Below are 20,451 nucleotides of genomic sequence, written 5' to 3'. Positions count from 1 at the left end.
AAAAAATAAAAACAAAAGCGTTAGCAAGCTAGTTAGCTTGCCAACGCTGATGAAAGTTAGCTGATAAAAGTGCTCCGTTGCGATGTTTCGACCGTTAAGGTCTTCCTTAGGCGTTGGAGCACAGTAAAAAAGTAAAAAAAGTAAAAAGGTAAAAAAGTAAAAAAGTCTTGAAAAAGACTGTTAGTTCAAAGTCCAAAGCAGCAGGTAGCAGTCTCTGTGTAAACAGTCCCAACAGAGAGCCAACATTCTGATGTGTCGGAGCAGTTATGTGTCGATAGTGATGAGACATAGGCTAATAAGTAGGCTAATGAACAAATGAAAATAATAAAACAGACCAGACGAAAACAAAACAGATAAACAAGCAAAACCTCAATCCCTGACACAAGCTTGGTGTATCTACCTTCAGGCAGTTTTGCCCATTCCTCTTTGCAGCACCTCTCAAGCTCCTTCAGCTTGGATGGGGAGCATCGGTGCACAGCCACTCTCCAGAGACGTTCAATCACATTCAGGTCTGGGCTCTGTCTGGGCCACCCAAGGACATTCACAGAGTTGTCCTGAAGCCACTCCTTTGATATCTTGGCTGTGTGCTCAGGGTCAATGTCCTACTGAAAGATGAACCTTTTATTTGCTCCAGTCTGAGTTCAAGGATGCTCTGTAGCAGGTTTTCATCAAGGATGTCTCTGTACATTGCTGCATTGGTCTTTCACTCTATCCTGACTAGTCTTCCAGTTCTTGATCTTTCACTCAATCCTGACTAGTCTTCCAGTTCTTGCCACTGAAAAACATCCCCACAGCATGATGCTGCCACCACCACGCTTCACTATAGGGATGGTGTCTGTTTTCCTCCAAACATGATGCCTGGCATTCACTAGATCAATCTTTGTTTCATCAGATGAGAGAATTTTGTTTCTCATGGACTGAGAGTCCTTCGGCTGCCTTTTGGCAAATTCCAGAGGGGCTGCCATGTGCCTTTTATGAAGCAGTGGCTTCTGTCTGGCCACTCTGCCATGCAGGCCTGATTGGTGGATTGCTACAGAGATGGTTGTCCTTCTGAAAGATTCTCCTCTACTCACAGAGGAATGCTGCAGCTCTGACAGAGTGACCATCGGGTTCTTGACACCTCCCTGACTAAGTCCCTACTTCCCCAATCGCTCAGTTTAGACGGGCGACCAGCTCTAGGAGGAGTCATGGTGGATCCAGACTTCATCCATTTACAGATGATGGAAGCCACTATGCTCATTGGGACCTTCAAAACAGCAGAAATGTTTCTGTATCCTTTCCCAGATTTGTACCTTGAGACAATCCGGTCTCTCAGGTCTACAGACAATTCCTTTGACTTGAAGCTTGGCTTGTGCTCTGACATGTACTGTCAACTGTGGGACCTTTTTTGTACACTCAATAAAAATATAAACGCAACACTTTTGGTTTTGCTCCCATTTTGTATGAGATGAACTCAAAGATCTAAAACTTTTTCCACTTACACAATATCACCATTTCCCTCAAATATTGTTCACAAACCAGTCTAAATCTGTGATAGTGAGCACTTCTCCTTTGCTGAGATAATCCATCCCACCTCACAGGTGTGCCATATCAAGATGCTGATTAGACACCATGATTAGTGCACAGGTGTGCCTTAGACTGCCCACAATAAAAGGCCACTCTGAAAGGTTGCAGTTTTATCACACAGCACAATGCCACAGATGTTGCAAGATTTGAGGGAGCGTGCAATTGGCATGCTGACAGCAGGAATGTCAACCAGAGCTGTTGCTCGTGTATTGAATGTTCATTTCTCTACCATAAGCCATCTCCAAAGGCGTTTCAGAGAATTTGGCAGTACATCCAACCAGCCTCACAACCGCAGACCACGTGTAACTACACCAGCCCAGGACCTCCACATCCAGCATGTTCACCTCCAAGATCGTCTGAGACCAGTCACTCGGACAGCTGCTGAAACAATCGGTTTGCATAACCAAAGAATTTCTGCACAAACTGTCAGAAACCGTCTCAGGGAAGCTCATCTGCATGCTCGTCGTCCTCATCGGGGTCTCGACCTGACTCCAGTTCGTCGTCGTAACCGACTTGAGTGGGCAAATGCTCACATTCGCTGGCGTTTGGCACATTGGAGAGGTGTTCTCTTCACAGATGAATCCCGGTTCACACTGTCCAGGGCAGATGGCAGACAGCGTGTGTGGCGTCGTGTGGGTGAGCGGTTTTCTGATGTCAATGTTGTGGATCGAGTGGCCCATGGTGGTGGTGGGGTTATGGTATGGGCAGGCGTCTGTTATGGACGAAGAACACAGGTGCATTTTATTGATGGCATTTTGAATGCACAGAGATACCGTGACGAGATCCTGGGGCCCGTTGTTGTGCCATACATCCAAGAACATCACCTCATGTTGCAGCAGGATAATGCACGGCCCCATGTTGCAAGGATCTGTACACAATTCTTGGAAGCTGAAAATGTCCCAGTTCTTGCATGGCTGGCATACTCACCGGACATGTCACCCATTGAGCATGTTTGGGATGCTCTGGACCGGCGTATATGACAGCGTGTACCAGTTCCTGCCAATATCCAGCAACTTCGCACAGCCATTGAAGAGGAGTGGACCAACATTCCACAGACCACAATTGACAACCTGATCAACTCTATGTGAAGGAGATGTGTTGCACTGCATGAGGCAAATGGTGGTCACACCAGATACTGACTGGTATCCCCCCCCAATAATACAAAACTGCACCTTTCAGAGTGGCCTTTTATTGTGGGCAGTCTAAGGCACACCTGTTCCAAATCATGTCCAGTCAGCTGAATTTGGTCTCCAGTTAAGCTGTTGAAACAGCTCAAGTATGATGAGTGGAAATAGGATGCACCTTTTTTTTTTTTGCACTTCATGGAAAAGGCTCTGAATACTTATGTACATGTCATTTCTTAGTTGTTTTTTTCAAATAAATTTGCAAAAATCTAAAAAGAAAAACAACAACATTTTTTCACAATGTCACAATGACGTGTGTAGAATTTTGAAGAAAAAAAAAAAGAATCCATTTGGAATAAGGCTGTAACATTAGGGTGGTCCTCTACAGTATGCAAAAAAAAAAAAAAAGTTACTTGCTTAAGGTGCTTCCTGGCAAAATTGTTCATCTTGATAAGAAAATGTTTTGTGCAAAATTTCATTTTGATACATCTATTCTAACCACTGCTGCACACGTGGTGAAATTGCAAAGTTTGAGCATATTAGTGCAAACCACCAATAGTAATGTACCTGTTCACAAATGAAATACAAATTGAAACAACACTCCTTTCTCTTTTAACTGATCATACAAGTGAGATAAAAAGTGTTACATGTCACTGTCTACCTATTTTGTGACTACAAACAGTCATGGAGAGTAGCGTTTGGTTCTGATTTTCTTTGCCTCCAGGAACTAACGTTGATGCCACTGAACAACTTGCAGCAGGTATTGTCACCAAAAATTCTAATGCACACCCTGATCTTAATATTACAGTAGCAATTCACTTGTTAAGTTTACAGGTCCAGACAGGACCAATTCAGACAATGGACCCAAATGCTAGGGAGCGACACAGAGTGGTTTGCAAAAGAAAATATATTTATTTGTAAGGACAAATAAAATTGGTGTGCTGGGAATACCTACAGAATGGAGAGTTAGCCTCCTCCGGGCTTTGAAAATAGGAACCTGCAGTTTCCCGAGCCAGTCTTCAAGTAGAACTGAGAGCTAGGGTTCAGGGACAGGGGCCATGTGGGACGCATGGATCTGAGACCAGGAACTTAGGGAACGAAGACACAGATGGTGAGTGATTACGCTCTTAACACTGGAAACCTTAAACGATTCACAGCTCTCAGAAGGCTTAAAACAGAATTGTTCACAGTTCTGGAAATAATGTTCTGCTCTTAGAAAATAAGGTTTACTGTTCAGAAAGCATTCACAGTTCATAATTGCCTCCAGAGGTCAGAGGTCAAGTGTTGCATGTTTGTGACGTAGTTCCAATTAAGCAGGACTTAGACAGCTGGCCTCTTTATCATTCAATGTCAGAGTTCATACAGTTCATAGAGTTCTTGGAGCAGTTCTTTATCATAGCACAGTCACAGACAGGAACAAGTGAGAACAGAATCCCACTGAGACGAGAAGGAACTTCACTGGTGTGAAGCAGAGCCGTGCTCTGAGCTGAGAGCTGTAGAGTTCCAAAGTGACGTTACTGTGCAGGTAGCTGGGAGCCAGGAACCTGGGTAACATGGGAGCCACTCAGGAAGGCATCTGGAACACCAGGAAAGACAGTTCACTCTAATACGGGATTTAGAGAGTTGGCCAGGTTACCTTGAGTTTACCTGTGGGAAGCTCTGACATCTAAGGCGCATGGGAGCAGCAGGAAGATGCGGTCAAGGTCACAGAGAGGAATTGGGCTCAGCCCACAGGATCATGGAAGCACCTGGAATCTCTGGGATTTCTGGGAAGAATCTGGCTGAGGAATCTCATGCAAGAATATGGCAACCACTTATCTGAAAGTCTAAGCTTTAAGAGTCTGCCGCTCATCAGTCACTTATTCACAGCAGTTGTGCGGCTGAGATGAGTGATGACGTGTAGCAGGCATGGAATTAACCTGAGACTGCCACCTGGGGAAAAAACTCACACATGACAACAAGGATATAAGAATAAAAACCAGGGGTCAGGGAGAACCATGACATTACTGTGCCTTTTTCTCTTATGAATTAATGCAGTAACCATGACAACAACAGTCATAATAACAGGGACAACAACAAATGACAACAAAAACAATGTCAACAACAAGGACACAAGGCCTGAAACGCACCACCAGTGACACATGTTTGTGTGTGTGTGTGTGTGTCAAGATCCCATTGCGTCACATCTTTATTTTCATTTTGGCGTCCTTTTCACTGACTCGGTCTTGTCTCTAAGCGGAGAGCAGTTGTACTCTGTCTTGACTTAGTCTCAGACTAGTGTAAGTATGCACATTACTGTATTTTCCAGAATGTAAGTTGTTTTTTTATGTTTGAGAGGTCTTGCGACTTACATTAGAGTGAAACTTATATATATATATATATATATATATATATATATATATATATATATATATATATATATATATATATATATATATATATTATATATAAATCACGCTTCACTACCACAAATTTTCTTTACACACCTGCAATGCGAAACACCATTAAACCGTGTTTTGATTTTTTTTAAAAAGTGAGAGAGGTAGAAACTTCCTAACAGGGTTTGATTACTTTCAGCATATATTTGAAATCGAGTCACGTCACACTTAAAGCATTCTTTAAACTAGCGATTGTCATTGTGTGACTATTTTAAACTTTTCCTCATGTCGGCTACAGTTAAAATACAATTAGCAGCCATGCTCACTTCAAGCAAATATATATGAATAAATGTATTTATCAAATACCAAAGAGTGTCTAATGACAAAAAACTGCACTGAAAATAAGCAGACATTCATGCTACAGTGCAAATGAACAGACATTTATGTGTGTGTGTTGCACTTTTAGAGCGCAAATGAACAGATGTACATGTCTGTGTGTGTGCGTTGTTGTGGTGCAAACAATAAGCTGTCCATTTCTACTGCAACGTGAACAGGAAATGGATTAATGCTGCTGTGAGCAAGCTTATTAGCCGTGCTTCTCGCCCACAGTTATTGTGTGGTGTTAATTTTTCCCAAGATGCCTTGCTTCAGGTAGGGGACCTCAGAACCAAAAGAATACAATCATGAAAGAAAAGCAAGCAAAAAAAACAAAAAACAAAACAAAAACAAAAAAACACATTCTTTGTTTTGAAGAAATACTGTAACATATTTTTACTGGAAGACCACACTTTTGATTGAAGATGCACATTTTTCTCTCTGTTTGGAAGAATCCATATGTTAATGACTTTCTTATACATGATTTTAATATTTTTCTATTAAACTATAGGTTTTAGGCCTGCATTCACAATAAGGTTATGTCAAGATGAGTTTTGTGGGGTCACTGCATTCTCTGCACTCACTGTGCTCCTGCTGAAATATTTTTATCTGGACAGAAAGTACATCTTGTAAAAGCTAGCAGGTTTTCTTATCTTGCTATCAGGTGAAAGACATGACAACAGGCAGTGGTTCACCAGTTGAGTTGCCAACCCAAGTTCTTGTTTTTACATCCTTCCGTTTTTGACATAGTTAGCTTCATGGCCTAACATACCCCTTGGCTTTTGATCATGTGTGAAGTACACAACATGAAAGCACTGCCACTCGGTTGCTGTGAGCCAATCGAAATCCGGGTCCACCCATTGTAATAAGAACAGTGTCCAACTGTCGACAAAACGTTATCGTGTTCTGTGTTCAGCACCTTATCTGGCCAAGTTCCTGCATGAGCTTTGTCTGTTAAGGACTTAGATCTGTCTGACTTCACCTGAAATCTAAGAAACTGTATCTTTTGTACTTACAGAGTTTTTTTTACTATTCAGGACAGAGCTATTAAACATCCAGGGCTGACAATAATTTGGACTTATTTGGAAGTACAAGGAAAGCTCTTTTTACAAGAAGAAAATTAATGGTGAATTAATTTTATAAATGTATTAAAAAAGAACTTTAAATTACGTTGTAGGTTCACCTCACAAATGATCGTCTGTTCAGTGGTTTAAAGAAGTAGTTTCTGCTTGTAACAAAAACAATTACCTCTTAGCTTCTGACGGCTAAAGCAGTGTATTTGTTGTAAATATGTCAATGATACACTGGGTTTTCAAATATTTCATTGTGTGGTACATTCACCTCATCTGTGATTGTCGGTTTAGTGGCTGAAAGAAGGTGTTTATCCCTTTTTTGTGCCCTTAATTAATTTAACTTTATATATGCCCTTAATTAACATTAATTAGCTTGTTAGCTGTGCTCCTTTATGCGTATCCCTTATAAATGAATAATACAGTGATTTAATCAATTTTGCTTCTTCTTGCATGAAGTGATAAATGCGACTTATTTGCATTTTTTCTCTCTCTCTCTTAAAGAGACCTTTTTGGACCAACTTTAATGTGGTACAACGTATACTCAGGAACATACATAAATGAAAAATTTAACATTATAACAACAATCATTAACACACTCTACCCTGAGTCCTCAAGAGGTCAGCATCTCTGTTGTGAAAGTGTAGTGACACGGACCCACAACAGGGGGCGCAAATGAACGGTCAATAGATGAGCCAAAAGGTAACAATTTAATGTTATGAAACGTGCACAACGAACATACAGACAATCTCAGAATATAATTACAGTCAAATTACAAAGGTGACGTGTGGGCAGGCTCGAGGATAGAAGACGTCTGTCCTGAGAAGAGCCGGAACCACACGATTTCTGCCCCCACAGAACCCGGTGAATACTGGAGCCGCCAAGTCCCGAATTCCCAGGTGATCACCGTCCCCGACTGTCGGATCTGGTACTGCTGGCGAAGAACAAAGACAGTCAAGTGTGGGTGTGTGTACACCCAGTAACAACAGCGGTGGGAATGCCACCTCCACCTCTCACTCAATATGTTGCAGAGTACCGCAGTGATTCCTCAGGGGAAAAGAGTGCCGTCCTGCACTCACTCAGCCTCCACAGAAAAAGGAACCGGTACTCCTGCAAACACTCACAATATACAGATATATTGGAAAATACACAAATGGCTGAGGATATTACCTCCAATGAAGTATGATATCTCGGCGATGAGGTGGAGATGATGTCTGGTCTTTATGGAGTGCGATGATGAAGAATGTGTGACAGCTGTCAGGAATTAATGAGTGACAGCTGTCACTCCCGGCTGTGTCCGTGGCGGCAGCGCCCTCTCGTGCCTGAAGCCCGCACTTCAGGCAGGGCGCCCTTTGGTGGTGGGCCAGCAGTACATCCTCTTCTGGCGGCCCACACAACAATCTCTCTGAGACTTTTACAACATGTTCACTTTTAGTAAACTATTTTTAAACTTTTTACATCATAGAGGGTTCAGGTTGACTCAAACTGAGCTGCTGAGTCTGTCTCCTATACACAAATTTCAGTTTTGAATTTTAACACAGGTGACAAGTCGAATTAAAATCATGGTCTTCACTCTAAAGAAAGTTTCTAGTATTTACAGAAAGTGTCAAATAATTATTTAAACAAAATCAGGCATGTGCATAAATTTGGGCACCCTTGTCATTTTATTGATTTGAATACATTTAGCACTAATTATTGGAACACAAAATTGGTTTGGTAAGCTCATTGACCCTTGACCTCCTTACGCAGGTGAATCCAATCATGAGAAAGGGTATTAAGGTGGCCATTTGCAAATGTTTCCCCTCTTTGCATCTCTTCTAATGAGTGGCAACATGGGAGCCTCTAAACAACTCTCAAATGACCTGAAAACAAAGATTGTTCAACATCATGGTTTAGGGGAAGGATACAAAAAGCTATCTCAGAGATTTCAGCTGTCAGTTTCCACTGTGAAGAACATAGTGAGGAAATGGAAGACCGCAGACACAGTACTACTTAAGGCCCAAAGTGTCAGGCCAAGAAAAATCTCAGATTTGCTCCAAAGACCAACAACATGATCTTGCTGCAGATAGAGTCCCTGTGCATCGTTCAACTTTACAGCGCTCTTTGCACAAAGTATGATGCTGTAATGCAGAGGAAGCTGCATACACGCTACAAGCAGAGTCACTTGAGGTATGCTAAAGCACATTTGGACAAGCCAGATTCATTTCGGAATAAGGTGCTGTGGCCTGTTGAAGCTAAAATTGAGTTATTTGGGCATAACAAGGGGCGGTATGCATGGCTGAAAAAGAACACAGCATTCCAAGAAAAACACTTGCTACCTACAGTAAAATTTGGAGGTGGTTCCATCATGCTGTGGGGCTGTGTGGCCAGTGCAGGTAGTGGGAATCTTGTTAAAGTTGAGGGTCATGTGGATTCCAGTCAATATCAGCAGATTCTTGAGAACAATGTTCATGAATCAGTGACAAAGCTGAAGTTGTGCCGGGGCTGGATCTACTAAAATCTACTAAGGCATTCATGTAGAGGAACAAGTACAACATTCTGGAATGGTCATTTCAGACCCCAGACATGAATATTATTGAAAATCTGTGGTGTTTTTTTAAGTGGACTGTCCATGCTCAGAAACCAACAAACCTGACTGAACTGGAGATGACGAATGGTCCAAAAGTCAACCAGAATCCAAACTCTCATCAGAAGCTATAGGAAGCATTTAGAGGCTGTTATTTCTGAAAAAGGAGGATCTACTAAATATTGATGTATTTTTTCTGCTGGGGTGCCCAAATTTATGCACCTGCCTAATTTTGTTGAAAGAATTATTGCACACTTTCTGTAAATCCTATAAACTTCATTTCACTTCTCAAATATCACTGTGTTTGTCTGCTATATGATATATTTAACTGAAATTGCTGATCCAAACAACCAATGATTTACAAAGGAAAATCATGGAAATCATCAGGGGTGCCCAAACCTTTACATACAACTGTAGCTGTGGTCTGGATTTGTCCAGGCAATGTTCAGTTTGCCAAAGGTCAATCATTGTTGTCAAATTCATGTATCATTGAAGGTTAACCCCAAAACTGTCCTTCAAGAATTCATTTTTACAAAAAGTCAATCTCAGGAAATTTGATTTTCAGATGATTTGGACCAAATGTGACATGGACTTAGGTGGATTCTGTGATTGCACTGTCAAGGTCAGCCAAAGGTTCTGTTTGAAGCAAGAGTGTGAACCACTGTGTGTTTGTGTATATGTATCTATGCATTACATACTGTGAAATTGTGCTTTTACTTTTTTCGCGGGCTCAGCTTCTTCTCAGTGAGTTTATCAACAGGTTGATGAGAAGATAAGGAATGAAGAGACATTTTATTTTCAGAGGACTGCTGAGCAGCAGACAGTTTACCTGGACATGGATGCTGCTGGTGTTTCTGTGGAACTCAGGTAGGATTCTAGTTTTAAACACATGAAAGCTACAAAATACACTGTAAAAAATTCTTCTTTAAACATCAAGTCCTAATTACCGCCATCAAGGAGTTGTTTGCTTTTAAATTGTAAGTTTGTTCCTGGAATGCATGAAAATCAAAGAATTATCATGCAATGTGGTGAGTTCTGCAATAGTTATCATTAAATTTTACAAGATAGAAGAAATTTCTAACTTAATTTATAAGTAAATATACGGTGGTTACAATTAGTTAATTATTTTTGAACACTTTCTACACAGTAAACAAAATTAATACATTTAATAATAATAGGAGTAAAGTATTTGTGACCCAGATTGAGTCCTTTTCAACACAAAAGTGAAAAAGTGGTTTTATTGTTCAAACTAAAATCCAATTTATAAGAATCCTGTGTCTACTGTGTAAAAGTAACTCTTTATAATGTTAAAAAAATAAAGGAGAACTTCAATGAGATCGTTCTGTTTTGTTTGCTTCATAACTGTGTTTAAACAGTGAAATCTTTAAGAGATTTTCATTTTGTCTTCCTGTGTTCTTTTGTTGTTTGAATATACTGTGTGAGGACAATCATGTCCACTGGCTTTTAACAGTCATTTTACACTGTGTGAACAAACTCCCACTTCAGTGAGATTCAGTCCTCTGGTTTTCAAATGAACATTCCTTCATCTATCTTAGAATAGTCAAGTGGCCTGTGTGTGTGTGTGTGTGTGTGTGTGTGTGTGTGTGTGTGTGTGTGTGTGTGTGTGTGTGTGTGTGTGTGTGTGTGTGTGTGTGTGTGTGTGTGTGTGTGTGTGTGTGTGTGGCTTTGATCATAGAGAAACTGGGAAGAACTGACATTTGCTGTTTGGTTTGCTTACATATTTTGAGTTGAGGATGAATGCTGTGAAAACGGAAAGTTAATAGGACTAATATTTTTGGAGAAATTAGCCATATTAGCTAACATAAGAATCAGAATCAGAATACTTTATTAGTCCCTTGAAGGGCAATTCATTGCAGACCCCCTGGCCAACCATAAAAACACAGACATAACATTTACATAGGTATATGCTAAATGACAATCACAGAATCAAGGTTAAAAACAAAGACAAAATCCTCAGCCAGTGTTCAGGAGTCTAATCGCAGAAGGAATGAAAGACATTGAATTAAGTGAGCAATGGAGATTGTGCTATAATGCACCATGGGAGTTTGTGGTTTCAAATATTGATGTTGTGATTCATGTTAGTTTAACAGTGTTGTTTGTGTAATTGTTGTGTTTTTGTAGTTCAGTTGGTTTAGTCAGTTTAGTTAATTGTCATATACCTCTCTATCAGTTTATCCTAAAAAAAATATTATAAAATATGTTTGAACCAGGAGCTTTCTAAATGCAGCTTATATTGATATATTTTAGATTTTTCACATTTAATTTCAACTGTAATACATTCCATAAAGGCCCCTTTACACATAACACAAATGTGGGTGAAACAGGCCGATCCAGGCCGAATGAGTGAAACCTGAAAAATTTCAGCCGCATTCGGGAAGGGAGAGACGGTTGGACAGCCGTGCACAGATGTTGTACAACCACCAAGAATGTGGGCAGATCCAGTCGTGATGGTTTCGTTCACAATCGTGACTCATACACAGTGCGACCACAGGGAAAGGTGTGATACCACATTGAGCTTTCATAGCAGCGGAATAAATTAAATGTTGTACAGGTGTATAAATCAAAGAAAATGTATAAGACCAAAATAATGAGAGACCATAGAACAGTATAAGAACAATGAATGTACTGTTGACATGTAAGACAATCATGTCACTGGTAATGATGGTTAGTTGATGCTTGATGACTTGACACTGGGATGGCGTCTGTGTTGGAATTGAGGAAACAAATGGATTTCCACTTGTCTGTTAAAATATTTATTTCCTGTTATAACAAGCAAAGAATACAAGAATTATCGTCCTGCTGTTCCTTGTTATTCATGAACAATGCCCATGGAAGTAAACAAGGAATTAATGAAATGACATGCATGAGATTAAATAAAATGAAATAAAAACATCCCTCCCTCCCTGGTGCATGCAGTGACCAGAGCTCAGGCCAGCAGAGTTCATGGCTGCTGTGGACCACCTACCTGGAGCAGCTCTGCTCACATCATGAACATAGTCAGCCAGCCACACGGAGATGAAAGCAGCCGGCCACATGGAGGGTCTGGCCACTCGGAGCACAGTGCACTGAATGGCGTCATGTGGATTATAACTCACGTTTTGGACGTGACATTTGCCTTGCCAGCTGGCCGTTCACTTGATCAGATGGATATTTTCACATGGGGCAGCCTGGTGTCCACATTGCGCACTGAGGCAAAACTGGACATGTTCCAAAGGTGATGACCTGTGGTTTTATTATTCCCCATGTCATGAGAGCCTTCCGACACATGTGCACTGCGGTGGCGTGTTGAGAGGTGATGTTTTTCATGGCACGATTTGTGTTCTCCAGATTTGAGTTGCAATGACACAGTGGCCAGGTGTGACATGATGTGATCACCTCCGTGATTGTGCGTGTGATCATCTGATGGTTTCGGAGCTCGCGCGTGTGCTGACATCATCTGATTACCTTGGCGGGTGCACCTGGGCCGTGATCATCTGGTGGCTTCAGTGCTCCCACGTGCGCTGACATCATCTGATTGCCTCAGCGGGTGCACCTGGGCCATGATCATCAGCAATCCTGTGTAACTTGACATGACTGTCCAAGTCGGATGGCGTGACTCGCCGTGCACATACAGCTGTGATGATCATAATGTCTCATATACATTGTGTAACCCATGGGAGGGAATGAACATGTATGTATTAAATGATGTCCATCATGGACATGACAGCCTTCCAGATGTGCGTGCTGTGCTGGACAGCAATTTCGCCAACATTTCAACTTTAAGCACCACAGGAGCTTCTACAATCACAAATGACCCTGCCGGCTATTACAAAAATGTATCATTTATGTTTCCTCACACAACAGCAGAAGCAGAAGAGATCAAACACAAGACACATTTCACTCATGGTTTCATTTATAAACAAAACTAATTCTGGACATCGACATTAACTGTAACTCTGTCATTTTTACAAAGTGAACATATCACACATATCTTTTAAAGGAGACCTGCATTGAAATAAATGTGGTCAGATTTCAGAAAAGAAATAGCTGATATGTATTTATAAGACCCTTGTGAATGCAGTAAAGTAAATCTGTAAGCCCAAATTTGTAATTCAGCGGAGAAATATTCATTAAAAATGACAAATTTGCAGCTAACATTTAGCCCTCTGTGAAAACAGTTTGTACATCCAGATCATTTCCATGACGTCGGTGACAAGACGACGCGTTCCAGCCTTCAGTCCGATCCCGCATTGAAATTGATTTTATCTCTTAGTAATGTTACTGTTATACACATCCTGGTTTCAACATCCAAAAGTAAGCTGCAATGAATGTGAGATACAGCTCTGCTTGCTCAGATCCGGGGATCAGATCAGCGGCGGCATCGACAGCGGGCGACATTATTCCCCGACGCCTCGCTGTCACTGCCCCCGATACGCTTACCGAGTGCATGCGCTCGTTAAATTCCGCCGTGGAACTCACACCCCCGTGTCTGCTGTGCAGCCAGCACCACCTCTCTGTCTACTGAATGGAGTTGCAGCCAACTTGGCACAAATCCAGAGACTACACTCGCCGTTTTAATGCAGTGCGTGCGGTGACACCTGTTGCTCGCAAGGACAGACTTCTTGCTGCAAAATCCGCAGCGCTGCATGTCTCGGTAATCGGAGCCGCAGAGCTCCGCAGCCGCTGAGAGAGGTTTATATATTTTTAATGACTTGAATTCTTTGCGGGTCTCGCCTCCGTAGCCCGCGACGGTACACCAGAGGTGAAAGACAGTAGATTTTCAATGCGACACCACTTAATCAAACAGGCGTATGAAAAAGTCCACAAAAATAATTTTCAAGCACAAATAAAAGAAATGTGTACTCACCAAGCGTACCGCAAGAAAATATGAAGTTTTAAAAAGTAGATCCTTCCGTATAAGACAAGAAAAAGGTGCAGATGCAAACTGACGTAAATCCACAAATTACAGTTGGCGCGCGCAATGCATGCTGGTAGAGGGTCTTGTCCCTGACGTCTCGGCAGCGTCCATGATGAGAGGGACAATTTGCGGAGGGCTAAATGTTAGCTGTAAATTTGTCATTTTCAAATGAAGATTTCTCCGTTGAATGACAGATCTGGGCTTGCAGATTTACTTTACTACATTCAGAAGGATCTTATGTGTAAATATATGTCATTTTTTGGTCCAAAGATCTGACTGCATTTATTTCAATGCAGGTCTACTTTAAAGTAAGGTGCTAATTCAGAAGGTTTGAGCTTTAACTGACACACACTGAAAGACTGTGTAACCCATGGGAGGGAATGAACATGTATGTATTAAAAGATGTGCGTGCTGTGCTGGACAGCAATTTCGCCACCATTTCAACTTTAAGCACCACAGGAGCTTCTACAATCACAAACGACTCTGCTAGCTATTACAAAAATGTATCATTTATGTTTCCTCACACAACAGCAGAGGCAGAAGAGCTCAAACACAAGACACTTTTCACTCATGGTTTCATTTATAAACAAAACTAATTCTGGACATTGACATTAACTGTAACTCTGTCATTTTTACAAAGTGAACATATCACACATATCTTTTAAAGTAAGGTGTTAATTCAGAAGATTTGAGCTTTAACTGACAGACACTGAAAGACACCTCTATCAAAATGAATAGAACACTGCCATCTACTGGCAGTGGGTTGGTGATGGTCTATTGGTAAAGCATTGGGTTTGAGACCAGAGGACCCTCGATTCAAACCCCAGCCTGACCCGAAAATAACGAAGATCCCTTGGGCAAGGTCCTTAATCCCCAAGTTGCTTCCAGTGTGTAGTGAGTGCCTTGCATGGCAGCACCCTAGGTGTGTGAGTGTGTTTGTGTGAATGTGTGAATGTGAGGCATAATTGTAAAGGGCTTTGAAAATCTGATGCAGATGGAAAAGCACTGTGTAAATGCAGTCCATGTACTAGATGGGAGTGTAAATGGCAACCAACATATTTTGTGAATCTCAAATTCAGTTTTGCGCTCAGAATGTTTCAGTGTTGTGTAATGAGCAAAGCAATGAATGTGTGTGATTGGTGATCAACAAATGCTGAATCACACTTCACAAACAGAATTTTCAATGTTGCAAATGCCTTTTTTTTTTTTTTTACAAATGAAAAAATGACATCTTTACAAATACACATTTATTTGTAAAAACCAACACACAAGTTACAAATTGGAAATTTGTGTTTGTGGATCGCAAAACGTGTGCAAATCAAGGACTATTTATAGATCACCCTTTGTGCATTTACAGGAATTAATGACACAAATTTAACTCCATAAAAAATAAGTGTCTTATCACTTAAAACAAAGTATAGATTTGCATGTACACGCTGTTTTTAAAGCAGACACAGTCGATCGCTGCTGCAATGCATTGTGGGAGTTCGGGATTTGGGTCCTTTTTAAATTATTATTGTTGTACATGTTGGTTTAGCAGTGTTGTTAGTGTTATAGATTTGTTGTGTTTTGAAAGTTCAAGTAGTGTGGTTAGTTTGGTGAAGAGTTATGCAGTGACCATGAGTGAAAAGTACCCTGCGTTTGATCTCTTCTGCCACTGTCTGTGCCAATATTATGTGGTTGGAGAGTGTTTGTTTACAGCTGCACATGTATGACTGCATTCTCTGGTTGAATACTGCTTTTTCTACTAACGTTGATTCAGAGTATTTCTTTAGCAACTGCACCTCTTACCTGTGATTGAAGAGCATGACTTGCTGTTTTCAAATTTGATTTCACTCCAAATATACTTACAATTTAACTAAATCAGTTAGTATGTCTCTAGAGCCTATAAGGCTGCACTTTCAGGAGCACAAAAAGTAGTACTTCAGGTCCTACCTATAACTGTAAAGGTTAAATGTATGCAAAAAATTAAAAAAGTTAAGCTTTTAAAGGTTTTATTCCATCCAAAAATATATTACTTATTAATAAAAAATACTTTGTTTCATGCATTGGGACAAAATGTGTAGCCATATAATTATTCTCTACAAGAGTCAAGACAGAATCAGACCACCAGAGCAAGAATTTTAGCTGAGGAAGCTTCTGCGATTTGAAGCGAAACGTCCTCGTGTCAAGCAACCCTGGTCCAGTCGAAGATTCAAGCTTCTCTACTATGGAAACCACCTGGATAATTGAGAGCCTACACAGAAACAAGGCCATATAATGTTATAATCAGGTAAATTAATATGTAATCATATGGTGTGGTCAGTGTGTTCTCTTGATCTACAACAGGACAGTTTGAAAGTTTTGAACAAGGTGATAAAGACAATGTTGGAGGCAGATATTTAGATTTATTTCTATATTATTAAACCAAAATAAAAGCTTAAAACACACACACACACACACACACACACACACACACACACACACACACACACACACACACACACACACACACACACACACACACACACACACACACACACACACACACACACACACACACGCTGATCCAAAATGCCAGAAGAGCATCAAGTTATGTGAGGATCACTGAAGTAGCTCCTCAGACTCCTCTCAGAGCCTCCTGATAGACAGACACAGAGACAGACATTACGTAGCATGAAAAAACAGACTAAGCATTAATATATCCAATAAACTCTCCATCTTTCACTTTCATGGGCCTAATAATTTTCTTTTGTAACAGTTCATGCCAATATACCCCCTTTTTAAGTGAGCCCCACCTATCACCAGAATTGTCTTCCTTCTTTCTTTAATTCTGTGTCCAGCTGTCTGACAAATGCATCCACTTCACTGGAAACAACTGACAGACAAGAAAATCTCAGCTAGTTTGAGAAAAATACTGGTAAAACTTAAGAGTTCATTCAGTCACACTAGGTAATAACTTCTATCAGTAAACGTTTTAAAAGATTATTGTGCATTGTTTAATCTAAAAAAGACAAACTTCACCCTTACCTTTGATGGTAAAGTGGACCACGGAAGTACATATTCTCTGCTTCCCGGGAGGAAGAAGTGTGCAGCCTGAGAGTACAGCAATAAATGTGCAGTCATTAGGTGGCACTGTCTATAAACAATGTTCTGAATCGACGTCATTAGAAGAAACGTGTGGCCTGAAAGTGCAGCCGTAAACGTGCACCCTACTCGTCTGTGCTGTTGTGTGTTAAAAGTAAATAACACTTTTTTGATAGCAGCCGGCAGCCATCCTGCCCCCTTTTGCTTGGGGAGGGCTGAGCTCCTCACAGCGGCCTGACCGCTGCAAAACACAACAGACATGAACTAACATGTATGATTTTAGGGTTTACAAATGTTTTGACCATTAAGCTTTACTCACTATGCCAGCAAAACTTGTGTGAAGCACCTTGATGCAACTTTGTTGTGATTTGGTGCTATATATAAATGAAATAAATTGAAATTGAAAGCTAGTGGAAGTAAATTTAGCTGAAGCTAATTGGTCTGTTGATGCTTTTCAAAGATACCTGTAACGCTAATCCGCTAATGAAAAAGTTGGCTTTGCTAATTAACGGTTAGTGGATTAGCGGAACTGTGCCCACCACTGAGTACTATTTTGATTATTGTTTTATTTTATTATTACTTCAACTTTGTTGTTTGGTTTTTAAATAGACCACAATGGAAATAAGTGTTTTCACTGTCTTGTGTCATCCATGCATTTTTAATATATTTACAATTATATTATGTACTGAATATATAACTTATATAACATTTACAAAGTCACACTTTTAATATAAAGATGATTTGCCACCATCTGCTGGAATGGCGTGTGAGTCTGGAATGTAGTTACCAACATCCATTGTGCAGTGTTGTTAGCTAATATCTGTACTTTGTCTGAAAATATTAGCCATATCAACATTCTGTTTTGGCACTGTTTATCCTAGCACCAAAATACAAAATTATACTTGTAATCAAAGTTATATACTTACTTGCATGCATGCATGCATAACTTTTTGTCTTTTCTGCATTCTGCAGCAAGCAGGTGCTTCTATTTTTACACACAGACAGAGGTGGTGGATTAAGACATCAAACGCAGTTTTCACTCATAGTAGCATGACACTTAACTAAACTTACTAAACTAACTGAACTACAAAAACACAATAAATCAATAACACAAACAACACTGTTAAACTAACGTGAACCACAATAACAACATTTAAAACCCTAAAACCTCAAACTCCCATGGTGCATTGCAGCACAATCTCGATTGTTCACTCTTGTTAGCTAATATCACTAATTTCTCCAAAAATATTAGTCTGAGCAACTTGCTGTTTTCACAACGTTCATCCTCGACCCAAAATACATAAGCATACCATATGGCAAATGTCACCTGTTGCCAGTTTCTCTGTGATCAAAGCCATACGCACGCATACACGGACACAGAGGTCACTTGGCGATTATAATATAGGTTTCTGGAAAAATCAAAACCTGAGTGTTGGTCTACAGCTCTGCTACACATGAGTTCTTTCTTTATAGTTTATTGATTATTTCCTGATTTTTCTCCTTAGGACGCTGCACTGAAGGAAAACAATACTCAGCAGGTAAATACACCAAAGACATGAGACAATCATTGAGAGTTTGAATTTATTGCTTCTATTCAAACTAACTGACCTTGCAGCAATGCTGCTCTGTGCACACCTGATGCCATCAGATCTGATAAGTGATGGGGACCTGTGGCCTCATGTACAAAGGCTGTGTACATGCAAAAACATGGCGTACGTCCTTCTACATGCTAACTTTCAGGTGTATCAAAAGTGAAATGACCGTGGAAATGTGCATTGTGCCACGCAATAATCATGGCTGGCGTACGCATGTTTCTACAGTTGTTGTTCCACTGCTGACATTTTGGGTTGATGCTGGGAACCGTTAATAGTGTAAAAACAAGAAGTCAGAGTGATGTGCACACCAAAGACACACTTATGAACAATAAACACACCCACGTGTTTGCAATTATATGGGTGGCTTTAAAAGCATGTGCAAAGTGATGAGGAAAATGGCACTAACAATGGCTGCATTAGCACTGTTAGAAGACCTTGCAAATGGTGCAATCTGAGGTGAGTGTGTATTCAGGGAACCTGAGGATTTACTTGTAAATGACGACTTGCTCATAAGCTGATTTCGATTACCAAGGCCACGCGCACAACTTCATCCTGCCCAGAGCACAATACAGTAAGGAGCCAGGGTTTGTCTGTGCCCATAGGTTCTGACCACACTGGGCTTCCTGGCAACAGGGGCAAGCCTGTCAACCTTGACCCAAGCCATGTCAGCTGTGTGGAACTGCATCATCCCAATGTCCTCCAGATACATCACATTCCAACATTAAAGTGCAATTTGCAGCGAGAGCTGGTGTCGCCAACCGAACGGTCCCCCTAAAAATCGATCCCCCTGATGATGCGGTTCATGGATTATCACCTCCTTTCTGCTTCAAACTGGTACTCTAGTCATCTGTTTCAGCGACAGATATCTGAAGCTTTTGTACAACAATCATTTCCACAAATTCCATAAATTCAGCATTATTTCATCATAAAAGGAGGCGGAAGCGATCAGAGAGCAGCGGCGAAATGAGCTGTTAGCTGATGCATTCAGTGCGCGTTGGTCATTTCAAAGCATCATAGAATTTTGTTGTTTCTGCTTAAAACTGACTTTAGAATGACTTAAGAGGGTTTACCTTTATCATTTGATGGTTAATAATCCCATTAATCCATTTGATTGCTTTGGGTGAAGAGACTCCATCTCAGACGTGCTGCTGTGGTCCAAAATGACGCATGCGCAGATGCAAAAGGCGGACCAATTTTTAGGGGCGGACCATTCGGTCTGCGACACCGGTTTCCCTAATGTAATTAGAGCTACTGACTCCACTCATATTGCTATAAAGGTGCCATTACATGATGAATTTGTTTTTGGTAATAGGAATGTCTAAATGTCGAATTGTAATTTATGTGGACAAAAATGTTCAGTTTTTCTGAATTTGATGCTGAAATGTACTTCATATACTGAGACGTGTTTGTAATATTTTGGAAAATGAAATGATTTTCAAGCCCAGTGCTAATGCGGGTGAGGTCAAGAGGCAGATATTCACAAGAGAGAAGCGGCAAATAAAAGATAATAAAAAATGTGTTATCTAGGGGGTACCCCACCTGATGCCCTATGGCTCCTGGAACAGGCTCCACCCCCCAACCCTTAATTGTAGTAAGCGGTTGAAGGTGAGTGAGTGAGATCTACTGAGGTGTCATATAAAAGAAATAATGAATGGTTTCCATTTGTGCAATGCAAAGAATATTTACATTCATTGAATGATGGAACAATCCATTTAATGAGTTGAATTGAATGGTATGTTCCATCTTTCAACTCATGTAAATATTCTGACCAATGCACTCATAAACATTCATGG

This window comes from Thalassophryne amazonica, chromosome 12 (assembly GCF_902500255.1).
Source record: "Thalassophryne amazonica chromosome 12, fThaAma1.1, whole genome shotgun sequence".
In the NCBI taxonomy this organism is placed as follows: domain Eukaryota; kingdom Metazoa; phylum Chordata; class Actinopteri; order Batrachoidiformes; family Batrachoididae; genus Thalassophryne; species Thalassophryne amazonica.
Note: the sequence above shows the minus strand (reverse complement) of the source record.